The sequence below is a fragment of the Lactuca virosa genome, chromosome 2 (genome assembly GCF_052849685.1).
Source record: "Lactuca virosa cultivar CGN04683 chromosome 2, Lactuca_virosa_CGN04683_v6, whole genome shotgun sequence".
Lineage (NCBI taxonomy): Eukaryota > Viridiplantae > Streptophyta > Magnoliopsida > Asterales > Asteraceae > Lactuca > Lactuca virosa.
Window position 1 is genome coordinate 259431900 of NC_136427.1, and position 24285 is coordinate 259456184.

At 35.1% G+C, this 24285-nt stretch overlaps 1 long non-coding RNA gene across 1 annotated transcript; it reads left to right on the forward strand.

Annotated features, from left to right (window-relative positions):
* The first annotated feature begins 10222 nt into the window (after window positions 1-10222).
* LOC145156947 (uncharacterized) lies at window positions 10223-12368 on the forward strand. The gene is made up of 4 exons (XR_013736996.1): window positions 10223-10349; window positions 10434-10927; window positions 11482-11553; window positions 12293-12368. It is a non-coding gene; the product is annotated as an uncharacterized LOC145156947 (long non-coding RNA).
* The last annotated feature ends 11917 nt before the right edge of the window (window positions 12369-24285 follow it).

Genomic DNA, 24285 nt, shown 5'->3' on the forward strand with positions numbered 1-24285 from the left:
GAAAAGGTATTCTTATCACCCAAGTTTCAAATGGATAGAAACTTGGAGTCATACAATTCGTATTGTGTGATGTATGAGAATTTTGATCATTGGAAGATTAAAACTATTTCCTTGATCACATGTTTATGTGAGACAAGTGAAGGACTAAATCTAGTACACATTGATGTTGACTTTTCAGATCCACCACAAAGGACGATAAGTCTATTCGTCATGATTTACTTATTTTTCAGTAAATATGGTTATGCTTATAAGATTAAGTGTAATTCTGATACTTTGTAAAAGTTTCAAAGTGTGACAGAACAAATAAGAAGAATCTATTAGGCTGAAAGATAAAGGTTCTCCAATCTGAAAAGAGAGGATAGTACTTTAGTATCATGCTTTATGATCATCTTAATCATTGTAGGACCATGTCACAATTGATCTTCTAAGGACATCTTAGTGAAATTGTTTCAACTAAGAAGAGGAATCAAATATTGTTGAAATGGTTTAATCGACAGATGAGTCATACTTCATATCAAATCAAGTTCTAGAGTCATACTTTAGTTACTTCAAATTGTATCTTGAAGCTTATTTCAAACTAAGTAGGTTTATAACACATCATAAAATGTGGAGTAGAAATGTTTTTTACTCTAGCACATTCGAAATTGGTAGTTGTGTTGTTTTAGTTAAAACAAAGGATAAACTAAGGCCAATTCAATGAATTGTTTTCTTGATAAGAACCCACACTAACTTTTGAATATTTGTTTGTCAAGGAAAGTCCCTTAACAAAGAATCTTATATGTCAAGAAGTCAGTGGGAGTCTTAATGGTCTTGAATAGTTTCAGGAGTCAATCAAGAATAAACCTGTTAGTTATCACTAGCACACGACCTAAGGTTAATAACCTATCATGTTAAGTTGACACATTCTTGTTTCTATGTACCTTCCAGTTGAGTTGGCAATGCTTATGAGTTCTATGGATCTCATTTGATTGCAAAAGGAAGAGCACATTGGTCAGTGATGGTACATTGGTTAATAGAAGTGAGCTGTTTAACAACATGGAAGCACTGGTGCTGCCAGATGGCAAGAGATTAAGAATAAGTAACTGTCACACCCCAAAACCGGAAACGGCGGAAACGTTCAGGGGTGGAGGACGTCATGTTTAGTATCACGAGATATGTATATGGTAAGCAAGTAATGAACAACCATTTCATTTCGAAAGAAAGTGTTTACAATGTGTGTGTTCACAAAACATAGAATTCATAAACAAATAACAAAACAAGACTTGAAGCTATAATGCTTCATCTTCTGAATCCCCAGCACGAGCACCTGTCTAATAGTCTCCTGAGAATATAAGTTATTTGAAAGAGTTGATCAGCAATTAAGCTGGTGAGTTCATAAGATTTTAGTGATGTAAGTAAGTTGTAAAGTGTTGTTAAAAATGTATAAAGCTGTGAGTTCTGTTTAGAAAAGTTCGCCTGTTCCTCTAGAAAATCCTATATTTCCTACTTGAATGAAAGTTAGGTAAAATAACACTACAACCCATTCTATGGGTACTAAGTGGGTACAAGTTATATAAGACTCAGAGTAAACAAACAATCGATTGTGCGCATCTGCCCTAAGTTCACAACCAAACAAGGAACAGAAAGTAAGGCAGATAGCACACATCCCATTGGTTGTTAGATCATTGTCGTATATAACCCTGGTGTATTCACTTGTTACTCATGGAGTTATTTGTAATGGTTCCTTTATATCTAATGAAAAGTTCTTTAAGAAAACCCTTATTTCTTAATATAAAATGGTGACCACAGTGACTACTTTTATAATAGCTTAGTTTATACTGATATATATAATCTAATATCGGATAGAAAGTTAACTGGGTGAATCTGCCCAAAGCCCACAACCAAACAAGGAACAGGAAGTAAGGCGGAAAGCACCCATCCAACTACCTACTGGGTATTAGTTTTATATATAAACATGGGGTATAAACTATGGTATTATAGAGTTACTCACCTAAGGTCCTTTAAATGTACTGGTTTAATAAAATGGATTAAACCCTTTACTGTGAAGTTTCTAGTTTTGAATACCAAAAGTACTGATGTTGGAAAGTATGTTTTGTACTAGTAAAACCGTGCTTTGACTCTGTGTTCTATAACCTGACCCATACCTGGTACCCTTATGATGACTTAATGTATACTAAGCATACATATATATAGAATCGGGTAGATAATAGATTGGGTGAATTCGTTCCAAGCCCACAACCAAACAAGGAACAGGAAATGAAGCGAAGAGCACACATCCTATTACCTGTCGGACCCTATTGGTATATATGTATCCTATGTTGTATACATTAAGGAATCATAAGACTAGCATTATGGTCCTATCTTTTAATCGTAGCCTTCTACCAAGGCATCTTCTGTTATGTGCTAGACTCGACTGATCCATTTGTCGTTTGTAAAAATGTATATTTTCCCTAGTTTATAACTCGAAAATAGATTGAGTTCGACTTTCAAGCGGTACTGTCACTTTATGAAAGTAATGGGAAAAGTAAGTACACAGCTGTCGTTTATAATGACAAGCGGATGTACTAATAACCTAAAAACGTATTTGTTTTATTACGGTTATAATGTGAAGGCTAGAACCCTTACTATACGCTCTCCCTGACGGGAGATTAGGGGAACTAAACACGACCTCTGCAAATTCTTGCAAGCCATGTAATCCACATTAAAGTATATGATCATGTATACCCAATATAACTATCACCTTTTGTTTAAAACAATGAGTTAGTGATTCATTGGTATAATTAGATCTTGTATGTGTGTTCTCATGCTATAGCAACCTAACTTGTTTGTTCTGTTTGTTTCTCTTAATTGTGTGTTCTCTCTGTATGGTATTGTTTGATTCTCTTCACTATATGTTCTGTATGGTATTGTTTGATTCTCTTCACTGTGTGTTTGACTCATGTATGAACTGACTCTTTGTGTGCTTCATTGTACTAGAAGTAATGAATAGCATTCTCCTAAACTATACCTATTATAGTTTACTAATGTTTTACTTGGACTGTTATTGAAAAGACTCATTTATCTACTAAGTTATGCTTGTACTTTAAAACAGAGTTTTGTATAACTAAAAAGTAACATAACTTTAAAAGAGTTTTGAAATGTTTTGATAACTTATAAGTGACATAAGTAACATTTTGAAAGATGTTTATAACAAACATTTACACAATTATCATTGTGTTCAACTTATATCCCCCCCCCCCTTAAAACAGTTAAAATAGCTAAAAGATTCATTACGGGGTATGAACTCACCTGATGTGGGTGATTCAAACGGGTATGCGTGTAAGGATGAGAAGTTCCACGAATGAAGTCCCGAGACACAATAAGTCCTAAATGACATATAAGGACACATATTGACATGAATATAGTGTTTATAAACAACTATATGAAAGGAAACACCTTCCGGGACTAGGAAACACCTTGACTAAGTGCTATAGGTACCGAAGGGTTGCATCGAAAGGTTGTATGGCATGACATTGGAGTTTATGGCCTAAGGACCACTCCTTATGGAGTTTACGGCCTAAGGTCACTTCCCCCATGAGTTTACGGCCGTAAACTCATGGTACTAAGTGTCATTGTGTGATTTAAGGTCTTATGAGTCAAGGGTAAGCCTTCTATGTTCAAGTCCAAGCCTTAGGGGCACAATAACACCTCTTTATAGAGTTTACGGCCTAAGGACCATTTCCTTATGTGTTTACGGCCGTAAACTCTTATGGGGACTTGTTTTGATTGTTGTTTAAGGTCTTAAACACTTCTAGGAAGTATCAAGGTTGGCATCCAAGGCTTAGGAAAGGACTAGGGTCCATTTAGCCACCCTAAGAAGGGTTTACGGCCCAAGAACATTCTTGGCCGTAAACTCCTTTGTTCTTATGTTTCTTGATAATTTTCAAGTGTTATCAAGTTCATATTAAGCACACAAGAAGCTAGGGTAAGTGTACTTACAAGATAGAAGCTCGATTGGGTGTTTAAGGTCCAAGAACACTAGTGTGTGTTCTTGGTGTTTTGAAGATCTAAGTGAAAATCAATAATGAATGGATGAAATGATGTATAAACACTAGGTGATAGGGTATAACAACAAATCAAGTCCAGAAAAACTTACGTTTTCGGAAGATCGGGTGAAGAATAGGATGATACTTGAGAGAGAATGGCTATTGTTCTTGGGTTTGGTAAGGAGAAATGAACCAATTGGGGAGTAAACTCATGTCTAAGCCATGAGTTCACGGCCAAGGTAGGGTTCACGGCCCAAACTCCCTTTGTTTGGCCGTGAACACCTAACTAAGGTGTTGGTTGATCAATTGCTATCCCGATATTCTAGAAATCACTTCCTTTTATCCGTTTGATTCATGAATATTTAAATAAAATACTCAAACGGACTCTAAACTGGATAAAAATTTGCAGATAAGTATTTAACTTTTTATTGAAGTTCTGGACTGTAGGGTTGTACGAATGAAAATTTCGGGTTGTCACAGTAAAGTTCAGTCCATGAAAGGAAACCTAAATTTGATTTTGGTTTTGTCCTCAACCTTATCTTATGATTGTGGGTTGGAAATGACATATTCACATGGATAGGAACACATACACCATAAAATCTAAGTGGCAAATGGTTTCACTCTAATTCATGAAAATGATTATGAGGAAACACTTTCACTTGTAGATTTTAAATCTGATTAATATCATTTTAGTTAGCAGTTATGATAATTGTGTTCTCAAATTCGTATATGATTACGACATCCTTTTTCATAGTTCGAATTGTGAGAAATGGAAAGGAACTGTTTAAACGTTCAGGACTTGTAGTTCTGAAAGGGTTTAAACACGCACATATGCTATCTAATGAAGGTGTATGAGCTTGAGAAGTCTAGATGAAGACTTATCAAAGCATCACGTATCATAAATCTGAACTTTAGAAAGAAAGTCAATAGTATTGGTTTCTAGAAGTCCAGTTGATTTCTGGATACATGTCAAAGCTAGTGGGAGCATAATTGTTATGCCGATACGAGCATAATTGTTATCTGAATGGAAGCATAATTGTTATGCTAAGTGTTGCAGGTTAGCAATCCTATTTGTAGGAAACAAAGGATACAAATTTGCAAATTGCAAAGTCGGGAATTGTTTCGCTACAAAAGGATTTAGGTGAGAGGACGATTATACTTCATTCCAAATCTAAAAGTTTAGATAGAAGGTTTTTAATGGAAATTAGTCATGAACATATATGAATATCGTGTTGAAGTGATTCAACATAAGATATTTGATATATGGAAATATTATAGCAAGAGACTGATCAAGTATCATGCCTTTATGTAAGACAATATGTATCGAATCCCATATGCTTCAGATATATGATTGATTACATAAGCTATAATATTCTCTAGTTCTGATTTTTTAAATGCCTATGGCATTTAGAGGGAAAAGGACTAGAACTGGATATGAGTAGAGTTGTTGAACAACTGTTAAGGACAATCTGAGGTTCGCCGAAGATTGGTTGCTTGTGGACAGTGGGAAGTATAAATTTGGAAGGATCATAGTGACATGTTTCAGATTGGGATAATTCTTGATTAGAACTGATAGTTATATGGGGATAGGGAAATGTTTCCATAATGGGAGTTGATGTGAGTTAGAAACTTTAATGCAAGAAGAATGTTCAAGGAGTGTACTTTGAATTTGAGAGTTCGTTTCCATGGAATTGTTTTTAGTAACAAATCTCCAATGAAATGATTTGTAATAACGTTGGCAAAGTCTCTATGACTTTGAAGCCTAGACATTACAAAAGATCATTGCATGAAAGGTTGAACTCTGATGCATTCTAGTAATAACTAGAATCAGGAACTGTGAAATGAGCAGCATTGGGATAGTGTCCAATTGATCTGTTCACAAAGGAAGGACCATAGAGAGGTATAGTAACTGATGTTCAATTCAAGTATTTAGTTGATTAAACGAAACATTATACAATTAATAAAGTCTAATTAATATGGTGATTAAATAATAAGTGTTTTATTTATATTCAATAGTTTTGAGACCATAGTTAATTAGGTTATTATTGTGTTTCACTTCGCATGTTTTACTTACATGATAATTGGATTATTCAAACATCCACAGTCGATCATACTTTTGGAAGTAAGTAATGAATTAAGACTGTCATGAATTGAATTGTAGATTGTCTATGAGGATTAGACATATCAATGGTTTTGCTGCAATGTTCATGAGTACTTTTGAAATGGTGATTTAAGTATTGGATTAACCCACGCTCAAAGAATTACTTCATGAATTTTAGCACGAGTAATTTTGAGACAATAATATATTATATTCTTGAAACAGAGATATATGAGTTGTTGTTTACGAGTCAGTTGTGCATTGATAATACGTAAATGCATCAGTAACTTGATGTTATAAAACGTATTGTTGTGCATGATTTGATGAGTGAATAGTACAAGCATATAAATTGAAGTTTATCTGTTCCTTTTGCCCTAAACGGTAAAAAGTGATATATGTGGGCCCCTCAATGATTTGACGATGACATCTAAAGCTCTTGACCAAGCCTGGACTAAATTGATGTGTTCAATTAGTCGTCTGATATCAGTCTTCATAAATCAGAAATCGGGAAACAAATCTTGGACAGAGAGAATTATTATAATCCATGTCTCATTTTCATACGATATCTTGTAGAAAAGAGGAATATTTGATCACTTATCTAAGGACATGTCACTGACTAGGTCAGAGTTCGACATCGACTTTTGGTAGCTACAATTTGCTGATCAATTTGGTAGTTGTACTAACAGTAATAGTTATTAGACTTATCCAAGTGGGAGATTGTTGGATTAGGTGTCTAAGCCCATAACTATAATTGGTATAAACTTGAATTGATAGTAGCACAGTCCTTTTGAGTTGCCTTCAAACCTGGAAATTGTATAGGATAACTGTTAGAGAGAGAAGAATGATTTATTAATTTATTACTTGGTTAATAAATTAATTAGAAATCAAAATAAATGATTTATTAATGTATTATAGAAATAATATATTAATTAAAAATCATAATGTTTAGTTAATATTTAATCAGAAATTAATTTGGTATTAATTTTGGGATTAAAGGAATTAATTGAAACTGCAGGGACTAAAGGTGACAATGTTTAATAGTTGAGCATTGGGCAATTCTAGAACCTCCTAAATAGGGGGGAACGAAATCAAGATGATCCTAGGGTTTCATTGGGCTTTAAGGGTGCCTTGGATGTCTTAGGGAGGAAGTTAAGTGATTAGGGTTATGTTGAATACACATGCCTTATCCAATACCTTCCTTACACATATATAAACCCTTCTTAGGGTTGGATTTCGTCCATGCACTCATAAAAAGGCTTAAAGCCGAAATTCTTCTTCCATTCTCTCTCTCTCTCTCTCACTCTCACTCTTTTTCTCTCTCTTTCTCTATAGTAATCCTTGGTTGGTAGGTTTGTTTGTAAGCCATTAGAGGCACGACACTTGTGGCGCTTGCTTCCAAAGGTCTTTCAAGCAAGGTTTTAGATTGTTATTACTACATAACAATCAATGTATGTATTTTGATCCCTATTATGTGAATTTCGATTATAATACATATAACCTAGGGTTTCTTCTTTTGTGTTCAAGTTTGCATGTTCAATTAGAGAAAACCTAGATCCAAAGCATTAGGGTTGCATGCACACTTAGGAATTGTTGTTATGCTCAAAACCCATCAATTTATACTTAGTTGAATCATGGTATTTGAACTATGATGGCTTTCGTGAGATCGAGCCATGGTGGCCAAACCATGGCGTTTATTCCATGATGGCTTGTATAAGATCGAGCCATGGTGGCTACACCATGGCGATCTATACTTAGCTTAATCATGGTATTTGAACTACGATGGCTTTTGTGAGATCGAGCCATGGTGGTTGAACCATGACGATCTACATTTAGCCGAACCATGGCGTTTATGCCATGATGGCTTTTGTAAGATCACGCTGTGGTGGCCAAACCATGGCTAAGGAATCCCCGAAACAATATGGTCTACTCGTTGCTTACAGTGATCCATCAGGATAGATCCCATATGATCATGATTATAGGATCGACGTGTGAGAATCGATGGGATGGTAACTAAGGGTAAAGGGTATAGTGACTTATAGATATCCATGTTATATGATATATCTATATTGTTTAGTAACAATTGATTTTGTAGGTTTACTAATTATGAGTTATTATTATAATAATATTGTGGGATTGAAAAACATGTGTGTCTCATCATGTTTTCAAACCTGACCCACTCATATTATACGTATCACATGTAGCAGTATTAAATCTATTGGAACTTGAATAGGATGTCAAGTGATTAAAGAGACGAACTTGCAATAGTATTCATTACCGATATGTCTTTACGCTATAACTATTGTTGTGTATTGATTATGACATCGTTAATGTTTTTGTTATTTTGAAACAACATCTATACTCAAAATGTTTTAATAAAATGAGACATATTCCGCAAACAAAGAAAACATAGTTTTGAAAACATAAAGAAAAGTTTTTATTTAAGATCCTAAAAAATAGAAGATGTCACACAACGTAATTAACAATGAACTCCAACAAGAAATAGAAAAATCATATATTTGATTCAACCTTATACCACTGTGTTATTGTTAAGCATGAAAAGATCATCAATAATTGATGTGCATTCACTAAAATATCCCCCTTTAGGCTATAAAAGATAAATGAATCAAAATAACGTTAAATCCCTTTTTAATCCATCATTATATATACCTATAAATTCTAACAAATTTTAGAATGCCAAATGAATAGTAATATTTTGCTCATTTCGATTTTGACCACAGTTATTTGTCATATTGACAATTTTGGTCCCTGGTCAATGTCTGGTTAATGGATGATGGTCTCCGGGGTAAAAGCGTGTGAATTTCTTTCTTCTCACAGCCTCCACCGCCTATACTGCCAATGATTTTGCTCCAGGTATGTAACATTTTCCCTGCTAAAGAGTTCCTCGATTTCTTCGTCCACTGCTTCTTCTGTTTTCTGTCTTCCTTCCTACTATCTCTATCTGCTCTTCTAGGTTTCGAATTTGCTTCAAATGAAAAAAAAGACTCTATCTTCTTCTGCTTCTGCTTTGGGTTCCGTTTTCCATTACGGATGCATTTGTGTTTGAGATCGAAGAGGGAGATATTGAGAGGATAATACGGGGAAGGGGATGAACGCAACAGTTGTGTCGTTGGTGCTGCTAGTCAGTGACGGCGACGCCAGAAGGCAGGAATGGCCGCCGACTTCATGTATTTGTGTTTTAGATCGAAGAGGGAGATATTGAGAGGATTAGACGGGGAGGGGGATGAACGCATTAGTTGTGTTGCTGGTGCTGCTACTCAGTGACAGCGATGTCGGAAGGCAGGAATGGCCGCCGGCTTCCGATCGAGGTAAGCGGATTGTATCGATGTTTTTTTCACTGTTTTTTTTTCTAATTTGGTCGTCTCATTCGAAAAATTAGGGTTTCAGGCACGTAAATGAAAGTGTTGTATTTTCAACACTCCATTGTTTTTCCTCAGGTAACTCCCAGTTTCATTCATCAGGTTGTCGCTGTCGTTGTGGATTTTGTTGTGCCTTTGCTTTATTTTTGAGAATTCATAATCCCTACCAACTGTTTGAGATAAGTTCTTAATCAGCAATACAACACGATATGTTGTATGTACTATATTCTGACAGCCTATTTTATTACTTATTGACTAACTGAAATATATATATATATATATATATATATATATATATATATATATATATATATATATATATATATATATATAGAGGTTCTATGGAAAACAAAAAACCCTAAAATTCATAAAAATGCATAAAAAAATACTTAGAGATCACAAAACTTTTTTTTTGAATTATTTTTATAAATAATCGGAGCTTTTTCTTAAAATTCACTGAAAAAAAAATCAATTTTGTTTTTTTTTTTAGAAAAAAAAAATTTTCAAATTTTTTTTCAGCGAATTTGTATAGAAAGCTGCGATTTTTTCAAAAAAAAGTTTTGTGATCTCTAAGTATTTTTTTTTATGCATTTTTATGATTTTTAGGGTTTTTTTGTTTTCCAAATAACCCTTCCCTATATATATATATATATATATATATATATATATATATATATATATATATATATAGAGGAATGATCATTTGAGAACTCATAGTTTCCCGAGAACCCGAGAACTAAAAGTGGAACGTTGGATCAAAATAAAGGACGGTCAAGATGGAAGGTGGCATTTTTGTAAATAATCAGAAAACTAAAGAGGCGGGGGTATTACCAATTAAATTACTGAAGGGTATTATTGGAAACAAGTATATTATTAGTTTATTACATTTGTTAAATCACTAATAAGAAAAAAAAATTCCCCAAACTATTCCAGACGTAACATTCGATCTTCCCCAAACGCTCCTCACCTTCTCCGATTCTGGTGTCGCAATTCCGCTTCCCCCACAGCCGACGCCGGCGAGTCGAATCTTCAGCACCGCATCTAGGTCATTATCAGAGACCACCGCCTACATCGCTAATCTCCCTCAGCTGTTATCAAAAACAAAGAAGAAGGTGAGAGTCAAGCCCTAATTGATCAGTTGGGGCTCCGAAATGACGCCAAGGAGCTTCAGTCTTTGCTTGGAATGGAACGGGTTACTTGGGATCGTTAGCATCGTAATTGATTTCATCTGGTTTGGGGCTTGGTAGTTGAACGTATTGAGGTCGACATCAAGTTGTTTTGTGGAAAGTAATTTCGTTGTGTGTTGCTAATCTTCATTTCCTTCCGACAATCGAAGTCGAACATGTCTGATTGAGGTCAACTCCATATCGAACGTAGTTTGCCCTACCCTAGGCGTTGCAAAACTGGTCGCCCTCGCACTAAATCAGGTATCGATCATCTAGACATCTGCACAACGATCTTAGATTTCCTCTTAGCTTTCGTTTGCTATAACTATTAATTCATAAAGATCTCCTGCTGAATTGGAAATATTGAACAGAGATTATGATGATCCGTTAAGTTTCATCGATCAAGCCCTAAATTTGAGTAAATCAGCGGATTTGCGCATCAGAAATTCTCCTGAATTTGTGTTATTTGTTTTAAGTTGTAGCTTCATTCTGTTAGTAACATGAGTTGCCATTGATTCAATTTATCCTGCTAATTAACATTTTATAGCAATTAATCAAATTACTTCATTGTTGTTTGGTTGGATGATTGAATAAAATTTCGAATTTGTATATAAGAATTAGGTTAAATCACTCTGTAGTCAATTTGAGAATTGTGCAGATTAAGCTTTCAATGTTTATGTTTTCAAGTTAATTACATGATTATGATATAGGCTCCCACTATTTGATAACTTTGGTTCCAGATATATGCTCCTTTTGACATTTGTTGTTGCTGTAAGATTGTTATTTAGACCCTTATTCATATCAGTCGTTTGTAGGTTATTCTTGATATTCTGGAAATGCTGCCAAAGCCAGATGTCAATGCAATGCTTCATGAATTTGGATTCCAGGTTTGTGGTCTCAACTAATTTTAGATTTCTTAGGTTTTTTTATGATTTTTATGGACAAGTTTTATGTTCTCCTACAACTGCTTTATAAATTATATTTGAGTCCCCTCACATGTGGCCCAACCATTGATCTGCTTAATACACAAAACTGCCAATTTTTTTGTCAAGGTATAAGTTCTTTTACTAGTGAAGCTACATTTCCATTGATTATGCAAGTGTCTAATTTACCCATTATATTACAACTGTTTGATAACTTTACAATGGGAGCAAAACCTACCTACAGATTATAAGAACATAGTTGGTATTTGATGAATCATATTTAATTCACATATGAATTACATGTTATTAACATGTGAATCACATGTAATTCACAAATTCACATGTAAATCACATGTGAATCATATATGAATTACATGTGATTCACATGTAAATCACATATGAATCACATGTAAATCACAAGTGAATCACATATGAATTACATGTGATTCACATGTAAATCACAAGCGAATCACATATGAATTACATGTGATTCACATGTAAATAACAAACGAATCACATATGAATTACATGTGATTCACATGTAAATCACAAGTGAATCGCATATGAATTACATGTGATTCACATGTAAATCACATGTGATTCATATGTGAATCGCATGTGATTCATATGTTAATCACATGAAAATCACATATGTATTTTTGTGAGTATTTTTGAATTAATCATTTTTTTAATTTTCTTGTAGATTTGGAAGAAATTGTGGTGAATATTGAAGAGATGAAAAGTGATAAATTGAAGAAAATAAGGAAATATTGACACGAAGACATGAAAATGCTTTGAAATTTGTAGCATTTTTTATTTTTTATATTTTATTTTGTATCGAATAAAATACTTGGACTATTATGTTTATAGATTAATTAATAAAAATGAGATTTATTGTGATTTTTTACGAATATTACAGTATAAGAAATGTACATATATGCATTTGCAGTTTTATTTAAAAATACAGTTTTTTTTAAAAAATTCCAGTTTTTTTTAAAAAAAATGTAGTTTAGTTTAAAAAAATTGCAGTTTTTTTGAAAAAAAAAATGCATTTTTTTTAAAATTGTTGTTTTTTGAAAAAATTGCAGTTTTAAAAAAAAAATAGTTTTTTCAATTTTTTTTTCAAAAATTATTGTTTTCTATAAAAAATTAAAAAATCTGTATTTTTTCTTAAAAAAACGAAAAATATATTATTTTTAAAAAAAATATGAAAATTTGATTTATGATGTAATTTTTAGATATTTATATTAATATATTAAATAAAACAAAAAAATTAAACATTAAATAAGATTGGTAAGATGACGATCATGTCCTTAATGAATTATTTTTGATCCAAGCTCCACTTTTAGTTCTCGGGTTCTCGGGAAACTATGAGTTCTCAACCGATCTCAACCCTATATATATATATATATATATATATATATATATATATATATATATATATATATATATAACACCAGTCAAAATAGGTCAATAGACAATCACATGTGATTATGCCAATCATGTAATGTGATTTTGTTAAAATTAGTAATGTGATAAGAGTGCTATGTAGTTCATGATAAATTCTAATACAAATATGAACTTTCTTTATGATACAACTCAAAATATACGTCCATACGATTCCAAAAATATAGAGAACGTCTGAATCTGACTTCGCATGAAGAAGTTATGATAAACCGAACACTATAAATCTCTATAATAAGAGGAATTTAAAATAGACTTAGAATTAGCTATTAGAGTCTAAAAGAGAGTTGTAGTACTTGTAAATACCTACGCGTGCATATAAAGAACGTCAAAAACGGAGTTCGTATGCAAAAGTTACGACCTCCCGAAGATACAGCTGTTAGAAACCCTAATATGACTGAACTCACGAGGTGAGCATAGATGTTCACGAGGTGAGGAGTCATTTTGCCACATCTCAGAATCTAGAAGGTGTGACGAGGCTACGAGGGGATAAGAACCAAACTCACGACGTGAGCAAGGATTGATTCACGTCGTGAGGAGTCAAAGGGACACGTTCCGAAGCTAGGGACGCAAATGGCAAGTCTACGGGATGATCATACATAACTCACGACGTGAGTCTTATAAAACTCACGATGTGAGAGTCCAAAATCCTTACTATAAATAGCAGGTCCGACTTCAGCTATTCTTACACCTGAACTTCTTCCCTTTCTCTCATTTGCTAAAGCCCTCTTGCATCCCGAGCCCCGACGACCTCATACGCTGACCGTTTCTGCTTAGATTACAAAAAATCACGCTACTAGGGTGAGTTTCACGGCCCCACTTTCTAATATTTTGGGGGAAAACGCATGCTAAATGTTGTATATACGTTATTATTATGTCTATATGATAGTATATTAGTATCAACGTAGATAGTTATAATAACCGGGATATAGTTATTCTAAATATAATATTTTGAATATATACAACTATTATAAACTTGTTAGCATGTTATTATGTAGATCTTGAGTTATACTTAGGATTCTATATATATGTTGTCTGCGATATAGTTCCGAAGTTATATTCGGAAGTTCTATATGTTAATTTATAAAGTATGTTGTTATTGTTAGTTTTATGACAAGATAAAACTTGGTATATTATATGTTGTTGTTGTTATTGGTTTTATGTCAAGATAAAACCTGCTTTTACTTCAAGTTATAGCTGTTATACTGCCTAAATGTTATGAAGTTAGGAGTACTGTTTAAATGCATAGTCTAGTAACTTAGGGTTTTAGACATGAAAATGCTTTTGTTGTTAGAGCTATAGGAAGTCGTCGAAGTCTACATGAGTAATTGTATTCATCAACTAAGATTGGGGATCTTAGTGGAAATCCTCTGAACTGTAACCGTTAATCCCGTGTGAGCGAGGAAGTCGTGTATAATTAGTATACGGGTTGACCACCCCACTTGTGACTGTTAGCTACAGTCAACCATAAGCAAGTGACGAACTATCCTTTTACTTGTTATTGTTCCGGAGTTGATGAAGCGTACGGTGTTGTTCTCATGGAAATCATGAGTGTTGTTTCTCATGGAAATCATGAGTGTGTTATTTCTCATGGAAATCATGAGTGTGTTTTATCAGAGGTATTATGTCATAGCAGCGGTTACAGGCTCATGGTAGCAAATTGTTAGAAACATTATACTTTGTTGTATACAAGTATTAATGTTAAGTATAAGTTTCCCCTACTTATACCTTAGGCTCAAGGAATGTTTAGGTACAAAGGAATGTTTAGGTACAACACTTAATTGATAAGTAAACTATTATACCTAATATATATACTAAATGTTGGAGAGTAAAAATGATACTTTCAAAACTATACTTTTGAACTTGGAAAAAGTATTATTTTTATATGGAGTCAAAACCTGTGGACTCACCAACTTTATGTTGACGTTTTTTAAAATGCATGTGTTTTCAGGAACTTGTAAAGCTGGTATGTATTCGAACAGGAGAAGTTTTACTATTACCTTTCTGTTTATTAAGAAGTATGCCATAGTCGGATATTATGTAATAGGTTCTAGAAAAACAGTTATGTAACTTTCAATTATCAATAAAGGTATGTATTTTATTTAGTACCGTTCAATGTATGTTATATAACTGTGATACGAAGAATGACGTTACACCACCCGGTGTTTCCGCTGATGGCTGGGGGTGTGACAGAATTGATATCAGAGCTATTAACTATAGTGAACTAGTACTTTCTTAGGAAAGCACGTCTATAGTTTAGGGCTTACTCTATTAGGTTTAGGTATATCCCTTAGCCTACAAATAAAAAGTATTATTAATTATTCTACTGAAGGACTACTTACGGGAGCGGTGACAAGGATAGACATGTCGATTTGGGTTGCTGGATTTCATAACGGCTATATGCGAAAATGATCCTGCCTTTTCGATTGTCTTGACTGGCCGGAGCCTTATCAGATAGACCTGAAGTAACAAACAATAGTTAAAGCGTGAATACAATAAATAAGAATATAGAGTCATTTATAAAGACTCAGACCCGCGATGAGAATACACGTTAATACCCGTAATGTTTTTTATCTCAAGGATTTAGATAAAATATTCCAACTAAAGTTTATATGTACATATATCCTATCACAACTAGATGTAGGTGCACAACTACATTTTATTATGATCAGATCATATGAACTATTTAATTTGGGAGTAATATTTGATAGACTAAACTCTTGGTGATCCAGAATGTATAGGAATTTGACATGGCACATTCACGAGAATGGATAATCATCGAGGTAACGGATGAAGAAGAGGAAGTTTCATTCCCCATGATGGTAGGCGATCCTTACTACCCTATCAATCCAACTACCTTTCATCCAATACCTTCTGATGATGGAGCACCTTTACCCTCCAACGAATGGGAAGAGAGTGAACCAATGGAAGAAAGCGAATCAATGGAGAAGACAGAATCGGTGGCATCATCTTTACCACCAATGAACACTCTTTAACGTCAAGTTCCAAGAGGAGCAAAGATGAAACGCACGGCACATAAATCCATACCAATATGGAAAAGGATTAAGAAGAATCAGAAGGCGACATCTTCAGGAAGTCATAGAGTTCAAGATGAACCTGCACGGATCGCACAAACCGTTGATAGGTGGGTGGCAGAAGAAAGAGCTGCTAAGATGTATGAGACTGGTCAATCATCTCGACCACATCTCCCACATTCTTCTAACGTTAACACTTTATCTCAATTGTTTTAGAAAAGTGTGAAAATTGAAGATAAGATGGAAATTGTCGAAGGAAGGGCTACTCATCTCTATGGAAGAGTACGAAGGCTAGAAGGACAAAGGACGCGAGATCAGGAATCGGTGATGGATGTCCATCATCGTATAAATTTCGCTTACAACGACATGATTACTCACGATGCAAGGATTGCAGAGTTAGAGCTCTACAATCAAACCTCAAGAAATGAAGAACGCACGGGAAGTCTTGAGCAGAGAACTCAAGCACTTGAGGAGCAAGTGGTTAATGTCACTGACGTGCTAGGTCATCACTTAGGTTTCTGGTAAATAAGCTAAAACTAGTGGTTGTGTAAATAGAGAAATCAGACTAGTTAAGGCGAGAAGAGTAAAGTTTATAGCAAGGATGTAGAAAACCTTGCAAATTTTGCAATGTTTATAGAAAATTTTCTCTTATAATCCTAAATAAACTGATGTAACCGCTGGTAATAATATGAAGCATATATTACAGTAATCATTGTGTTATCCATTATGTTTTACACTTTGAAGAATAATTGAAGTATTTAGTACTCGTGTATTAAATGACTAACAAAACTCATAAAATTTTTATTATTTATAATAGGAACTAAAACAAAATGCCTAGAAGGAGTAGTGCTCGACTAAACCCTAACCGACGATCAGCACCACAACAACAACCACCAGAACCAAACCCCCCAATAAGTACAACACAACTGGAAGAAATCATATCTCAAAGAATTGATGCGGCTCTATCTAATGTCACAAGAGATGGAGTTAGAAATGAAGGCCATGTAGGGACCGTTAGAACGTGTACCTACAAAGATTTTATGAATTGCAGGCCAAAGAGTTTTCATGGAAATGAAGGTGTAGTTAATTTGACTAGGTGGATAGAAAAGACAGAGTCCGTCTTTCAAATAAGCTTTTGTCCATACGACTGTAAAGTACGATTTGCAGCATGTACTTTCGCTGATGCATCACTTAAATGGTGGAACAACCATGTGAATACAATGGGAATTGATACTGCAAATTCCATGAAATGGGAAGAGCTAAAAATGATGCTAGTAGAAGGATATTGTCCTACGGAGGAGATACATAAACTGGAACAAGAATTGTGGACCCTAACCATGAAGGGTTCAGAGATAAAAGCTTATACCGCTAGATTTAATGATCTTGCAGTAATAACACTTGTAACCCCTGAATATAAGAAGATTGAGCGATATATCTGGGGTTTAGCATCGCAAATCAAAGGCATGGTGATCGCATCAAGCCTACGACCTATGACAGCACCAAGAGAATAGCTCATCAGCTAACCCTCACAGAGATCCAAGGAACAGAAGTGGTATCAAAGGCTGAGTCTCCCAAATCTGGAACAAACAAGCACATGTTTAATAGGAAGAATCCCAAACAATCATCTGAGAAAAGACAAGAAGTGGCAACCAATTATGCAGCCACGACAACAGTACCCACGCAACCAAAATCTTCATGGTGCAATCAGTGCAACCGTCATCATCCAGGTGACTGTTTTGTCTGCACGAATGCAAGAAAAAGGGGCATACTGCTAGTTACTGCAGAAGCACAACACCTGCAATAGTCAATCAATAAACAAATACTGGAACAGGCCGTGGTGAAGGAAGAAAGTGCTATGAGTGTGGAGAGGTTGGACACATCAAGAAAGAATGTCCAAAGTTAGGGAGTCAAGGAGGCATAGGGCGTGGCTGGGCGTTTGTGATCGGAAGCAGAGAAGCTATTCAGGACCCTTCGGTCGTATCTGGTACGTTTCTCATAGATAATTTATATGCTACCATACTCTTCGACTCTAGAGCAGATAGAAGTTTTATAACTCAGATGTTTAGAAAATTGTTAAGTCATGAATCTAGCAAATTAAAAGAAATCTATGAAGTAGAAATCGCTAATGGTCAAACCGAGAGAACACATGAAATCCTAGAAAACTGTTTGTTAACTCTTAATAACTGCCTTTTTCACGTCAACCTCATGCCAATGCCTATCGGTAGTTTTGATGTCATAATTGGCATGGATTGGTTATCTTCACACCACGCCGAAATTTTATGAGAAAGCCATACGATTACCCTTACCAAACGGCGAAACCCTGATTATCTATGGTGATAAATCTGGGAAGAACCTCAAAGTCATCTCTTGTACTAAGACCCAGAAATATCTACATAAGAAATGTAGCGCATTCTTAGCCCACATTGTAGATAAGAAGATAAATACAAAAGAAATCAAGGACATACCTCAAGTATGTGATTTCCCTGACGTGTTTCCTGAAGATCTACCTGGAATACCTCCCGTCCGACAAGTCGAGTTTCGAATCGACTTAATTCCAGGAGCAGCACCAGTAGCGAAATCTCCTTATCGGTTGGCTCCATCCGAAATGCAAGAATTGTCTAGCCAACTACAAGAACTTCTTGACAAAGGCCTTATCCGACCAAGTTTTTCACCTTGGGGAGCACCAATCTTGTTTGTCAAGAAGAAGGACGGATCCTTTCGAATGTATATTGATTATCGGGAACTAAATAAGCTAACGATCAAGAATCGTTACCCGCTTCCAAGAATTGATGATCTATTTGATCAACTGCAAGGATCCAGCTACTACTCAAAGATAGATCTTAGATCATCATACCATCAACTCAGAGTACAAGAAGACGACATTCCAAAAACAGCATTTAGAACTCGTTATGGTCATTATGAGTTCTTAGTTATGTCTTTTGGATTGACCAATGCCCCAGCAGTGTTTATGGATCTTATGAATCGTGTTTGTAAACCATACTTGGATAAATTCGTGATCGTATTTATCGATGATATATTGATATATTCACAAACCAAGGAAGAACATGGTCAACACCTGCAAATAATATTGGAACTACTAAGAAAAGAAAAGTTGTATGCCCAATTCTCCAAATGTGAGTTTTGGATTAGAGAAGTACAATTTTTAGGTCATGTAGTTAGCAACGAAGGAATTCATGTTGACCAATCCAAAGTTGAAGCAATCAGGAATTGGGAAGCACCAAAGACGCCAACATAAGTGCGTCAATTCCTAGGACTTGCTGGCTATTACCGCAGATTCATAGAGAATTTCTCCAAAATAGCCAACCCGCTTACAACACTAACCCAGAAGGATACGAAGTTCAACTGGGAAGACAAACAAGAAGCTGCTTTTCAGAAACTGAAGTAAATGTTGTGTAGTGCACCAATCCTATCCCTTCCAGATGGGACAAAAGATTTCGTCGTATACTGCGACGCATCAAATCAAGGATTGGGATGTGTGTTGATGCAAAGAGGAAACGTTATCGCCTATGCATCACGACAACTTAAGGTGCATGAGAATAATTACATTACCCATGATCTTGAATTGGGAGCTGTAGTTTTTGCACTAAAAATTTGGAGACATTACTTATACGGTACTAAGTGTACTATTTTTTCCGACCACAAGAGTCTCCAGCACATCTTCAACCAAAAAGATCTTAATATGAGACAACGAACATGGGTCGAATTGTTGAATGATTATGAATGTGAGATTCGTTATCATCCCGGAAAGGCAAACGTGGTAGCAGATGCTTTGAGCCGGAAAGAATATATTAAACCCTGTCGGGTACGAGCATTAACTATAACTATCCATTCTAACTTTACCGCACAAATTAGAGAAGCTCAACTTGAGGCTCTAAAAGAAGAAAACATCAAGAACGAAGCTTTGCGAGGAATGGAAAAGCAACTTATACAAAAAGATGACGGAACACGATACTTTATGAACCGAATTTGGACGCATAAGTTCGGTGGAGTCAGGGACTTGGTCTTAGAAGAAGCCCACAAGTCCAGATATTCTGTGCATCCAGGATCTGACAAAATGTACTTATATTTAAAAGTACATTATTGGTGGCCAAACATGAAGGCAGAAATTGCTACTTATGTGAGCAAATGTTTGACTTGTTCTAGAGTAAAGGCAGAACATCAAAAGCCTTCAGGTTTACTTCAACAACCGGAAATACCTGAATGGAAATGGGAGCAGATATCAATGGAATTCATCGCTAAGTTACCTAAAACTCCTAGTGGGTTCGACACTATTTGGGTAATAGTCGATAGATTGACTAAGTCCGCCCATTTCTTACCAATTAAGGAGAACGACAAGATGGAGAAGCTGACTAGAGTTTATCTTAAGGAAATTGTCAGATTGCATGGAGTTCCAAATTCTATTATTTTTTACCGAGATAGTAGATTCACTTCACGGTTTTGGCAATCTCTACAAAAATCCTTAGGAACACGTCTAGATATGAGTACAACTTACTATCCATAGACTGATGGTCAGAGTGAGAGAACCATTCAGACTTTAGAAGATATGCTCCGAGCCTGTATAATAGACTTTGGAAATGCGTGGGATACTCATTTACCGTTAATTGAGTTTTACTACAACAATAGTCATCACACCAGCATCGAGGCTGCACCGTTTGAGGCTCTTTATGGACGAAAATGTCGTTCCCCAATATGTTGGGCAGAAGTTGGAGATACGTAGATGGCCAGAGAACGTACGGGCGATACCCTACGTACTGGACCAGAAATAATCCACGAGACAACTGAAAAGATCGTGCAAATTAAGGATCGATTAAAGGTTGCACGTAATCGTCAAAAGAGCTCTGCTGACGTAAGACGTAAGCCTTTAGAATTCCAAGTTGGAGATAAAGTAATGTTGAAGGTCTCTCCTTTGAAAGGCGTAATTCGATTCGGGAAACGAGGCAAACTAAACCCACGGTATATAGGACCTTTTGAAATTCTAGCAAGAATTGGTTTTGTCGCATACCAACTCAAGTTGCCTCAAGAACTAAGTAATGTGCATGATGTTTTTCACGTATCAAACCTCAAAAGATGTCTATCCGATGACACTCTTGTTATACCTCTCGAAGAGATACAAGTCAATACGAAACTCAACTTTGTAGAAGAACCTGTTGAGATCATGGATCGAGAAGTCAAACGATTAAAGAAAAGTCGTATTCCCATAGTGAAAGTTCGATGGAACTCTTTACGAGGACCTGAATTTACTTGGGAACGTGAAGATCAGATGAAAGAAAAATACCCCCAACTGTTTGACAAAACCCCATCCATAAGATAAATTTCGGGACGAAATTATTCTAACGGGGGGAGAATGTAACACCAGTCAAAATAGGTCAATAGACAATCACATGTGATTATGCCAATCATGTAATGTGATTTTGTTAAAACTAGTAATGTGATAAGAGTGCTATGTAGTTCATGATAAATTCTAATACAAATATGAACTTTCTTTATGATACAACTCAAAGTATACGTCCATACGATTCCAAAAATATAGAGAACGTCTGAATCTGACTTCGCATGAAGAAGTTATGATAAACCGAACACTATAAATCTATATAATAAAAGGAATTTAAAATATACTTATAATTAGCTATTTGAGTCTAAAAGATAGTTGTAGTACTTGTAAATACCTACGCGTGCATATAAAGAACGTCAAAAACAGAGTTCGTATGCAAAAGTTACGACCTTCCGAAGATACAGATGTCAGAAACCCTAATCTGACTGAACTCACGAGGTGAGCATAGATGTTCACGAGTTGAGAAGTCATTTTGCCACATCTCAGAATCTAGAAGGTGTGACGAGGCTACGAGGGGATAAGAACCAAACTCACGACGTGAGCAAGGATTGATTCACGTCGTGAGGAGTCAAAGGGACACCTTCCGAAGCTAGGGACGCAAATGGCAAGTCTACGGGATGATCATGCATAACTCACGACGTGAGTCTTATAAAACTCACGACGTGAGAGTCCAAAAGCCTTACTATAAATAGCAGGTCCGACTTCAGCTATTCTTACACCTGAACTTCTTCCCTTTCTCTCATTTGCTGAAGCCCTCTTGCATCCCGAGCCCCGACGACCTCGTACGATGACCGTTTCTGCTTAGATTACATAAAATCACGCTACTAGGGTGAGTTTCACAGCCCCACTTTCTAATATTTTGGGGGAAAACGCATGCTAAATGTTGTATATACGTTATTATTATGTCTATATGATAGTATATTAGTATCAACGTAGATGGTTATAATAACCAGGATATAGTTATTCTAAATATAATATTTTGAATATATACAACTATTATCAACTTGTTAGCATGTTATTATGTAGATCTTGAGTTATACTTAGGATTCTATATATATGTTGTGTGCGATATAGTTCCGAAGTTATATTCGGAAGTTCTATATGTTAATTTATAAAGTATGTTGTTATTGTTAGTTTTATGACAAGATAAAACTTGGTATATTATATGTTGTTGCTTTTATTGGTTTTATGTCAAGATAAAACCTGGTTTTACTTCAAGTTATAGCTGTTATACTGCCTAAATGTTATGAAGTTAGGAGTACTGTTTAAAAGCATAGTCTAGTAACTTAGGGTTTTAGACATGAAAATGCTTTTGTTGTTAGAGCTATAGGAAGCCGTCGAAGTCTACATGAGTAATTGTATTCATCAACTAAGATTGGGGATCTTAGCGGAAATCCTCTGAACTGTAACCGTTAATCCCGTGTGAGCGAGGAAGTCGTGTATAATTAGTATACGGGTTAACCACCCCACTTGTGACTGTTAGCTACAGTCAAGCAAAAGCAAGTGACGAACTATCCTTTTACTTGTTATTGTTCCGGCGTCGATGAAGCGTACGGTGTTGTTCTCATGGAAATCATGAGTGTTGTTTCTCATGGAAATCATGAGTGTGTTATTTCTCATGGAAATCATGAGTGTGTTTTATCAGATGTATTATGTCATAGCAGCGGTTACAGGCTAATGGTAGCAAATTGTTAGAAACATTATACTTTGTCGTATACAAGTATTAATGTTATGTATAAGTTTCCCCTACTTATACCTTAGGCTCAAGGAATGTTTAGGTATAACACTTAATTGATAAGTAAACTATTATACCTAATATATATATTAAATGTTGGAGAGTAAAAATGATACTTTCAAAACTATACTTTTGAACTTGGAAAAAGTATTATTTTTATATGGAGTCAAAACCTGTGGACTCACCAACTTTATGTTGACGTATTTTAAAATGCATGTGTTTTCAGGAACTTGAAAAGCTGGTATGTATTCGAACAGGAGAAGTTTTACTATTACCTTTCTGTTCATTAAGAAGTATGCCATAGTCAGATATTATGTAATAGGTTCTAGAAAAACAGTTATGTAACTTTCAATTATCAATAAAGGTATGTATTTTATTTAGTACTGCTCAATGTATGTTATATAACTGTGATACGAAGAATGACGTTACACCACCCGGTGTTTCCGCCGATGGCTGGGGGTGTGACAATATATATAAATATATATATATATATATATATATATATATATATATATATATATATATATATATATATATATATATATATATATATTCTACTTGATTTTGTACAACAATGAAGTGCACAAATGCCATGAACATTGATGGAATTACATGTAAGCCATCGCCCAGTACTCTCACTCTACTCTTGCAGGTTAGTCTTTATAATATTTCTTATATCTTTTTTGATGTTTTTATTGATATGTTTCTATGAAAACAACAGATGAAATAGGTCTATGATTCTGAAAGGAATATAGGGGATAGGCGACTTTTGAGATACCAGAAGAAGTACCCTAAAATTCCAACTTTTCTGACTGAATATTCTGGTGGAGGATTTGTTTGGATGAGGCTCAACTGGTGGAGAGTAATGTTGCTGTTGCAACAGAAATGGCAATGCGTTTACCTTCTATGCATCGTTGGTGTATCACAGGAACCCCTATACAAAGAAAGCTTGATGACTTATTTGGGGCTCTTATGGTTTCTTAAAGCAAGTCCTTATGATGTTTTCAAGTGGTGGTTTGATGTTATTAGGAATCCTTATCAGGTAATAACTAACTTACGGTTACACCATCATAAAAAATGTGGGATTTACAGGTGGGAGATGTAGGGGC